Here is an 8632-nt window from a genome sequence, read left to right as displayed (position 1 = left end):
AAAGCTCACAGAAAAAAAAAATAAATAAACAAAGATATTTGAAAAAGAAAGTTAGAGAACATTTAAAATAGCGCTAGTAATCAACAAGTATTCCAAAAAGAAATAACAATGACATCATTTGTTTTTGCCCTGTAGAAAAGCTACATAATTAAAGTCAGGCTGGTTAGAATGATTGCAATCATTGTTCAAAAAGACCACTAACCATGTTTTGTCATGCTGTGTTAACATCACCCAAGGCTTCACTGGGGCAGCTAGAGGTCCTTGTTTTGAGGCGTTTTCTAAAAATAAAACTGGTTCTATTGTGTCTCTTGATGGAACAGCGTCGACGGACTGGTACTAGCAGGGTTTTCCCTACCATTACATAATTTTGGCACAACGCCCAAATGCTTCTTCTCGGCGCCAAAGCCGAATGAACCAAAACAAAATGTTGCTGAATGTGGGGCGAGTGAGAGGGAGAGAGAGCACGTGTCTGACGGTGAACCAGAGAACGAAGCAGAATATGAAGTTACAGCTGTGTAAACGGAGCAGTGCAGCGTTTGTACAGTTTAAGCTGTTAGTCAGAGTATACAAATGGATCAAATTCCCCATGTCTTTCTAACCACCTTCTGGTTAAAGTAAATTAGGTTAGCTCTCGTAGTGATGTTTGTGACAACCTGGCCTGATTTACTTAAAGTGTAATGACCTTTAAGATGGACAAGTTATTTTCATTTTAGTGACAATCTGAGCTGCTTCGGAACAGAACAGAGAAATGTCTGGCTGCTAAGTTCAGCTTAGTTTGTTACATTTCTTAAATGTAGTCAAATTCTTGTAAAGTTGGCTGCTGGTTGAGACGGCACCCCTCCGTCTTCTGCAGGTAGAGAGAGGATGGAGGACAGGAGGATTGATGTCTGTGATCTTCATCCTTTCTAAAAGTCACTTCGTATTTTCATGTCAAGAATGTTATTTATTTGATCGACATTTTAAAAGTTCTTAGTCTCATATTTTAATTTATAGTGACTTTGCTTCTGTGAATTTTTTTGTCGATTACTGTTGCTGCTGTAGAATCAATATTTCACCATATTAAAAGATTTTATTTTTTCAATCCTGCCCTGAATTTAAGACAGCCTATAATTCCTAAGTGAAACAGAATTAAAACACGTATTGGTAAAGAACCAGATGAATAAGATAATTGATAAAAAAAAAAAAATTAAAAAAAAAAAAACATTTTTTGATTAATAACAGTATGGATAAGATAACAAAGACAATTTGAACCATACCTGCCCCTATACTAACTGCTGGATAAAGACTGACTATGGGAGGATTAGAAGAAGAAAATCACACTATAAACCTTGTTTTTACTGTGTTCTGCGATTAGTATTTGTATGGCACAATTCTAAATGAAAGGCACATTTTTTTAATTAACATTATCAGGATATTAGTCTAAAATAATGGTAAAATGAATAGCTTTTAGTCCAATAACTGCCCACTCTCACTTCATCACTACAACAGCACCTATGCCTTCCAGTAACACAGAGAAAACCAAACCCGGACTAATGATGTATGCACTGAGTACACAGAAGACACAGAAATTACATTAAGAAACACCAAATTACAAAATACAACATACACACTTTTGTTGGTTGACCTAACGCTAACACAAATATGAGCACAAGAACAGCACACATACATTATTTGCCTTCATGTTGTTACAGTCTAATGAAACACTGTGTATGACTAGATGGGTGGGGATTTCTACGTGTAAATGTTACAATGTTTGCAAAAATCAAAAACAACTTTCAGTTCTGACAAAGACATATACAATGTTAGATGTAATATATACTTGCACAATGGCACAAAGCTAACTGTATATGTTCTATTTGTCACCTTAATTAAAAAAATGTATCACCATGATATGAGAAACTACATTTATTAAGTTAAATCAAATTGTGACATATTCTTTAACATCAATATTTAAAATAATAATTTTTATCATGATCCCTTACACATAGACACAATTAAATTTAAATAAATCCCTACATTTAAAGCACTACTTTTTAAACAACACTTCAAAAATGAGTGAAACACTGTCAGTGATTCTCAAAGCATCCTTTATGTTTTTATTCACACTTGAAAACATGCTGTTAACACTTAATATGATATTATTATATAAAAGACACCACTCCTGTGCTCTTTCTAGCCTTTTATTTCAGATTCAATCTATAATTAATGTTTATCAGTCGACTCTTCAAATGCCACAGGTCATTTTTTAAGTAATCACGTTATGAGGTGTGTCAATGCCTGCAACATCATTGCCATTAAAAAACATGTGCAATTGTTGTTCATTTAAATACTCTTGAACTTTAATACTATACACTATACAAGGTGAACAATCATGTTTCCCCAAGTCACTCCTTAACTTTCTGCCAGATTAGAGAGGGGAAAATGTCTCTTCAGCCCTCCGTACCTGAACAAAACACATAGACACAAAGAGCCGCGCCAGCAGATCCTGAAGTGGGTGACAGCAAGATAAGCCCAGGGCTTTGCTTCCACTGCCATTAGCAAAAAACATGTACACTCATTCATGGTCTAATGATATGCTGCAAGATCTATATCTGTTTTCACCACATTGAGTTTAGCAGAATTTTTTTTTTTTTTTTTTTAAATCACATTTTGAACTAAATTAATCGTTTGTTGTCCACCCTAGTGTCACGAACATCTGTAAAAGCCTTCATCTCAGGTGGCATGTAGTAACACTGTCATTATATCTTTCTGGAGTACAGAAAGTGGACTCAGGAGGGCATTTCAAAGACATCAATCTATTTCTAATGTTGAAGAGCTGGGCGGGGTTGGAAGCGAGCTCGGAATCCCCCCGAGGGAAGCATACAATCATTTCGTCGAGTGATTTCACTCCCGTTCTCGCAAAAGACACATGGTCATATGCAAATGTAACAAGGATTACATAAATGTTTTTGAATTCGAAAGTATTTCCCTCAGAAAAACAATTTTACAGTTTCTCAACGACACGGCGCCTGACAGCTTGCAATAATAAGCTGCAGGACAATATGGGAGCTGTTTTTTTTTTAGCGTGTGTCTGTTTGAGGGCATGCTAATTTAATTTTAATGCATCCATCTGTGCATTAATGGGAAATAATGATGCAAACAAAGGACAAACAAATAAGGATTGGACAAATGAATACATATTTATGAAAATTAGTTTCTAGAAATATAAGAAACCGTTTAAGTGAGCGCACAACTGGAGTACAATGAAGGGGATTTTATAAACATCTATATCCTGAGGTAGGAAGCAAAACAAAAACAAAATATTTTTCTGTATTCTAACGGCAATAATTAGGAATCCTTGCTTTTCTATTCCATTTGATCCAGTCTGTTTGAGGCACTGTAGTTTGTCAAGTCCTGCACTACCCTGCTTGTTTATGAATACTGAACAAGTCCTATTAAGCATCACCAACAACAACAACAAAACATTTTAACAAAACGATTGTCAGCCGCACAGGAGTTATAGGAAGTAAATAATTGGTGGTGACACCAGGTGAAACATTATTAGGTGTTCATAGTAAGATGCTAATCTGTTTGGAATGTTAATGTAAGGATTCAGTGCCATTTTAAGAGAAGAAATGGCCGTTCTTAATCATTTGTTTATGAAATAAATATGTGACATTTCAGGAGTGCAGGCAAATATTCAAGGACAAGTCACGTTATTGTGCTCCACTGTTGCAGTGCATCTGGAAAGTATTCACAGCGCTTCACTTTTTCCACATTTTGTTATGTTACAGCCTTATTCCAAAATGGATTAAATTCATTTTTTTCCTCCAAATACCCCATAATGATAACATGAAAAAAAAAAAAAAAAAATTTTTTTGCAAATCTATTAAAAATTTAAAAAAAATAAAATAAAAAAAAAAATCTCATGTACATAAGTATTGACAGCGTTTTCCATGACACTCAAAATTGAGCTCAGGTGCCTCCTGTTTCCACTGATCATCCTTGAGATGTTTCTACAACTTGATTGTAGTCCACCTGTGGTAAATTCAGTTGATTGGACATGATTTGGAAAGACACACACCGTCTTTATAAGGTCCCACAGTTGACAGTGCATGTCAGAGCACAAACCAAGCAATGAAGTCCAAAGAATTGTCTGTAGACCTCCGAGACAGGATTTTATCAAGGCACAGATCTGGGGAAGGGTATAGATACAATTTCTTCAAGAAAGATAAACTACAAAGTGCTATCAGTAAGTGCCATTTTAAGCGCTACTGAAGTTCTACTATTCTATTTTTAATAGATTTGCAAAAATTTTAAACAAACTTTTTTCACCTTGTCATTATGTTGTGTAGAATTTTGATGAAAAAATTAATCCATTTTGGAATAAGGCTCTAGCATAACAAAATGTGGAAAAAGTGAAGCGCTGTGAATACTTTCCGGATGCACTGTATAGTCAGAAAATCCTCTGAAGAGACCAATGTGAACTGCATGCCTACAGCTTGTGATTCCAACGGTATCGTCAATGTAGCTCATTAGCAACTTCACACCATCCTCTTCTAAAAATGAGCAGTGTGAGTGTTTGTGGATATCGATGTTAGATTCACTTTTACAGTATTTGTCTAGCCTCAAACTGTCCTTCATCTAACGATGAATGCCTTAATTGCGCTTTAGTCGCCACGTGTTTATCAAAGGGAAAACCAATTAAAATGTTTGACAATGAAGATATGTTTAATATTTATGCAGCAGATGCAAAATACCTGTATATTTAATGTGTACGTATTTGTTTGGTTGCATGTACAAGAATGGAGTGCAACAAACTGAAGTGCACGGAGGTGGAAGCAATAACTGTCATAAGTCATTTTTCCAAATTACACGACATTGCACGTGTGACACATGCTTTTGTAATCACTGATGCATGTGCACGTGTGATTACAAAAGCTGACTACACTGTACGAAGAGGCACCTTTTTGAAGGGGAAGGTGGTCAGATTTTAATTAGGTAGAGTTTGAGGTTGTTAGACACAGGCTCTAAACATTTTTAATGCATCTCGTGATCTCAATGAAGTGGATGTAAACTTTATAAATGCATCTGCAATATAATTGTAAACGCTTACCAGTGGAAAACATTTTTTTTTTTTTTTAAATGCCCTTTATTAAACTACAGGAAAGTACAATCTAGCCTCGGTTTCTATTAAAATAAACCTTGTATCTGGATACAATGATACACTTTGCTGTGCCTCCCAATAAAGGGAGATGGATATTATGCGTAGGCAGGGGTAAGCTCCAAAAACAAAAATAATAGTTTCTACCCATCAGTGCTCAGATTTCCTAAAGCAACTGCTTGCTCATCAAGCACTCCATTGTTGCCAATTTAGCAACTTTTCCTCCAGACTTGGCAACTTTTCAGACACCTCTCGTTGACTGAACATCATACGGGGGCCAAACAACAAATCTGGTGACATTTTTAGTAGGCATCAGCTACTTTCTTGCTCACCGCTTCTCAGCTCTATTGATGTGATACCTGAGTGAAACTTGAATGAGTGCTGGTCCTGCAAAATCAACAGGAGGAAAACACAGAGGCTACTGATCTTGACAATAATGGCACCAATTTGTCTTTGGGTTTCTTCATAACATGGTTCCACAGGGAAATCAATACACTTTAAATACAGTGCATGCACTCTACAGCTCACTGTTGGCTCATATAACACACAAAGCCACTCTGCAAACAGGCTACAGTTACACTTTCTTTTAACCTTTGTTTCTTCATAATCTAAAACTCTTTTATTATATTTTTGTTTGCAGACATATCTCCTAATGTGGATTGTTTTATCTGTAAGGTAATCTTTTGGCTGATAAACATAGGAATGAGCACATGGTGTAAATGTTCCAGCACCCACTGGAAATTAGCACATTCATACAACACAGCATCACATTGGTATTATCTGTGTCTTTTTTATTGCAATATAAAGGACGGTATTAACAGGACAACACGAGGAAAAGAAAATTATGAGCACAGAACATTGATAAAAGCTTAGTCAATTTATTTGAAAAAGTGGAAATTGTTTCAGCAGTATTAATGACTACATTTCAATGTGAAACATCGTTACGCCCTCCCCCACTTTGTGTTCTTCTCGCTTTCTCTTTGTGATGAGTGGACGGCTCTGCCCACTTTAGTCAGTTTAAAGGCGGTTAGAGGAGAAGGAGCTCTTCAAATGTTTTGCTGTAACATACTGAATTGGGGACTCTTTCTACACAGCCGTATTAGGCATGTGCAGGGTTCTGTGACGAAGAGTTGCTACTTTTGTGCACCGTGCCTTTGGGCATTTTGTTAATTTAGATTGCTGCCTGTTTCTGGGTAGTTTGTCCCTGTGTGAGTTCACCGTGCATGGCACTTTGCTTTTTTCATGTGCCACTGTGTTTACACAGTAGGCCCCTAATAGCATTTTTAACTTGTCAATCTTATTATGTGTGACATGTTGGTTGTCCAAATGGATTGTTGGCGTGTGCATTTCTGGTGTCTTATTTAACACTTGGTCTGCAGTGTTGCGTGTGGTGGCGATGCTGTCCCATGTGTAGTTTAGTGAGGTTGCTCTGATGCTACAGTGTTTCAAAAATATTGTCCATGAAACAATGTGGAAATGTACCTGACGTATGATAGAATTTCACTTTACAAGTAAATTTAACACAATTCTAACATCAATGTCTACACATCATTCATACAATAAAACACACGTTACAGGTTTAATTGCTCCCATCTTCCACTCTTTCTTCACAATGCATAATAAAGAGAATATCAAGCTGTTCTGATAATCTACATTTCATATAAATCTCACTTTTAAAAACCAAATGCTCCTTTTTTAATACATGAAAAACTGGCTAGGAAAATCTCATTTTGCATCTACTTTATTCTTAATTGAATACAGATTTGTACAGTGAACTTAAATATTATTTGTATATTTGCTAAAATCAATACATTAATTAAAAGTAATACATTTTTATTAGAAAATAAATAAATGTGTTTGCATTAAACTGCCCCAGAACATCGGGGTAAAGCAGAGAAAACAACATTATTGTATTCTCATTGCAGTTTTCACCTTGTGGGCAAACTGTGATCCTCCTTGTGTTGCACCAGTGCACTGAAAGAGCATCACTTGAGCACAAAACCTTATCAGAACTGTCTTAGGATGATGTGATCCTCTGTTGAGCTCTGGAAATCCTTTTATCGCTTGCCCCTCCACAGTTGGGTCAGTGCTGCTGGAACCGGGAGGAATTCAGCAACTTAGGAAAGTTTGCCTGCATGCGGCCTGGAACGAAATTAAATGTGTGTGCTGTCTGTGGTGGCATTCAGTCAGCGTATGCTTAAGTAATACTGAATAAATGAATTTAGTCTTATTAAACACTTAATGTAAAAATAGAATTTGAGTGGGAGCAGCACCACTGCTCGTGTACATATAGACAATTAGCTGGATTTAGTTAAGGCTTAACAAAGTTCGTGAACACTTTAGAATGCTCTATATTTATGCATAAATATGACCTAAACCATCATCAGATTGTCCTAAAACAAGATAAAAAATAACCCAATTAAACAAATGAAGCACAATTATATTTATTCATTGGGGAAAATGATCATATTTTAAAATTGCAAATGCTATGAAAAGACATAAGTAAATGTGCTTTCATCCTTGTCATGCAAAATACAGGGAAAATATATACATATTTATTTCTGTTTTAAGGTCAATATGAACATTGGTGCATACATTATATTCATGAAACCCAACAGCTACAGATAACACGTTGTCAAAGTGTACATAGCTTGAAACTGCTTAACCAGAGACCACTATGCCTTCTCCTACCAATGTTGGTTCCTCGTTATATGAAGACAATATTTCCGTGATTTTCTCTTGGAAACTTTCTCTCACCATAACCAAGTAACTTTAATTGCTGTCTGAAATGAAAAGTACCTTCACCATTAATGTAGTGAAGTTAATAAAATAAAAGCAATTGCAAATGGTTGTGAAACTGCTGCAGGAAAATCTGGGAAAATAAGAAAAAAAGTGTTTAATCTTTGTAAAAAATTCTGCTTTCCCTTTCTCAAGTTTAATTGGCAGTGCCACTCCAAGGTCAGTTTGATTGATGTCCATTGGCATGAGTGTTGCACCATGTCCTGTAGGTACAAAACAGAAAAGAACATTGATTTTACACACAAAAAAAAAAACCTAAAATCTACAAAAAATTATACTGTAAAATTATTACTTGGTGTACTCAATAGTTTACTCTGTTAGAATTGGGACACAGGCATGTGCAAGAATACTACACCTATCACTCAGGTGTGCAATCATTTGAAACAAACTACATTTCCCTGAAATACACACCCTTATAGCCAGAGGCAGAAGAGCCCTTATTAACAAATGGGGTTTGAGTGTCTTGCTCAAAGACACTTTAACAAGGATGTTAACAAGATTGATTGTTGTGTGAAACAAACCTGTGACTTGCCAGGAAACAACTCTTCCCAACCAAATGTTTTGGCTTGAAGCTAAATTAAGTCTTAAGATAACACTCGTATTACTGCTTGTTTCCACCATAATTAACATTATTGACCCCTACAGTGGAGCTAATTCACATTCATCTTGCACTCATTTGTTTTGATGAAC

This window comes from Embiotoca jacksoni, unplaced genomic scaffold, assembly GCF_022577435.1.
Source record: "Embiotoca jacksoni isolate LCO1_2020_lvr unplaced genomic scaffold, fEmbJac1.0.p SCAF_10, whole genome shotgun sequence".
In the NCBI taxonomy this organism is placed as follows: domain Eukaryota; kingdom Metazoa; phylum Chordata; class Actinopteri; family Embiotocidae; genus Embiotoca; species Embiotoca jacksoni.
The sequence above is the reverse complement of the archived record's forward strand: the minus strand, read 5'-3'. Positions refer to the sequence as shown.